The sequence below is a fragment of the Petromyzon marinus genome, unplaced genomic scaffold (genome assembly GCF_048934315.1).
Source record: "Petromyzon marinus isolate PM22_M1 ecotype Great Lakes invasive population unplaced genomic scaffold, UKy_Petmar_22M1.pri1.0 PM_G_Scaffold_361, whole genome shotgun sequence".
NCBI lineage: Eukaryota > Metazoa > Chordata > Hyperoartia > Petromyzontiformes > Petromyzontidae > Petromyzon > Petromyzon marinus.
The window spans coordinates 37,501-40,000 of NW_027422941.1; positions in this window are offsets into that span (position 1 = coordinate 37,501).

The window sequence follows — 2,500 nt, forward strand, 5'->3', positions numbered from 1 at the left end:
CGCTAGAAATTGGCGGGGATGTGTCTCTTGTGGCTCACGGGGCTGTTCGGGTCGCACAGAAATCCCTGGGAATGGGAAAACGGGTCATTTTCGTGTTGCCACATTGCGTACGAACCGCATGAAACTTCCAGAGGCATTTGCAGCAGGAATGCATGTGCACTCAAAAACTTCTATATGTTTCACGGATAGACCCCGTGAAACGCTAGAAATTGGCGGGGATGTGTCTCTTGTGGCTCACGGGGCTGTTAGGGTGGCACAGAACTCCCTCGGAATGGGAAAAGGGGTCATTTTCGTGTTGCCACATTGCATAGGAACGCCATGAAACTTCCAGAGGCATTTGCAGCAGAAAGGCACGTGCACTCAAAAATTTTAATATTTTTCACGCATAGACCCCGTCAAACGCTAGAAGTTGGCGGGGATGTCTCTCTTGTGGCTCACGGGGCTGTTAGGGTCGCACAGAAATGCCTCGGAATGGGAAAACGGGTCATTTTTGTGTGGCCACATTGCATAGGAACGGCATGAAACTTCCAGAGGCATTTGCAGCAGGAATGCATGTGCACTCAAAAACGTCTATATTTTTCACGGATAGACCCCGTGAAACGCTATAAATTGGCGGGGATGTCTCTCTTGTGGCTCACGGGCGCTGTTAGTTAGGGTCGCACAGAAATCCCTCGGAATGGGAAAAGGGGTCATTTTCGTGTTGCCACATTGCGTACGAACGGCATGAAACTTCCAGAGGCATCTGCAGCAGAAATGCATGTGCACTCAAAAACGTCTATATTTTTCACGGATAGACCCCGTGAAACGCTAGAAATTGGCGGGGATGTGTCTCTTGTGGCTCACGGGGCTGTTAGGGTCGCACAGAAATCCCTCGGAATGGGAAAACGGGTCATTTTCGTGTTGCCACAATTGGCATACGAACGGCATGAAACTTCCAGAGGCATTTGCAGCAGAAATGCATGTGCACTCAAAAACGTGAATATTTTTTCACGGATAGACCCCGTCAAACGCTCGAATTTGGCGGGGATGTTTCTCTTGTGGGTCACGGGGCTGTTCGGCTCGCACAGAACTCCCTTGGTCCACCTGATTCGTGCATACAGGCAGCAACTAAAACTCTGTAAACCTGCTGTGAGGACATCTAAACAGTGGACCAGTGAGGCTGTGGAAGATTTGCGGGCGTGCTTAGACTGTACTGACTGGGATATGTTCCAATAGTCTGGATGAACTCACAGAGGCTGTGTACATCAGCTTCTGTGAGGACTGCTGTATCCCAACACGTACCAGGGTGAACTTTAACAACAACAAGCCCTGGTTCTCAGCAAAGCTCAAAAGGTTGAGGTTGGAGAAGGAGGAAGCGTTTAGGAGTGGGGATAGAGACAGATTCAAGGAGTCGAAGAACAGGTTTAGCAAAGCGGTGAGAGAGGCTAAACGACTGTACTCAGAGACACTAAAACACCAGTTCTCTACTAACGACGCTGCTTCTGTCTGCCAAAGGGCTCAGGCACATCACCAACTACAAACCCAGAGCGCCCCACACCACTAACGACTCCCGCCTAGCCAACGACCTGAACGAGTTCTACCGTAGATTTGAAAGACAATTGGACTGTCCTGAACCACCCCTTCCCACCCAAGAGGCCCCATCCCCCACCCATACTACAGAAACGACTCTCTCCTTTCAGGAGGGAGAAGTTAATGGGCTTTTCAAGAGGCAGAATCCACGCAAAGCAGCCGGGCCGGACTCTGTCTCTCCAGCCACCCTCAGGCACTGCGCTGGCCAGCTGTCTCCGGTGTTCACCAACATCTTTAACACCTCCCTGGAGACATGCCATGTACCAGCCTGTCTCAAGTCCTCCACCATCATCGCTGTGCCCAAAAAGCTAAGGCCAACAGGACTAAATGATTACAGACCGGTCGCCCTTACATCTGTGGTAATGAAGTCTTTTGAGCGCCTGCTCCTGGCACACCTCAAAGCCATCACAGACCCTCTCCTGGACCCCCTTCAGTTTGCCTACAGAGCCAACAGGTCTGTGGACGACGCAGTTAACATGGCCCTCCACTTCACCCTACAGCATGTGGACGCCCCAGCATCCTACGCCAGGATCCTGTTTGTGGACTTCAGCTCTGCCTTCAACACCATCATCCCTGCCCTGCTTCAGGACAAGCTCTTCCAGCTGAACGTGCCCTACTCCACCTGCAGGTGGATCACAGACTTCCTCTCTGACAGGAAGCAGTGCGTTAAGCCGGGAACAGAAGTCTCTGACTCCAGGTCCATCAGCACGGGAACTCCTCAGGGCTGCGTCCTTTGCCCACTGCTCTTCTCCCTGTATACCAACAGCTGCGCCTCCAATCATCTGTCCGTCAAACTCTTGAAGTTTGTCGGACGACACCACCCTCATTGGGCTGATCTCTGGTGGGGATGAGTCTGACTATAGGTGGGAAGCTGACAACCTGGTGACCTGGTGTAGCCAGAACAACTTAGAGCTAAATGCTCTAAGGACAG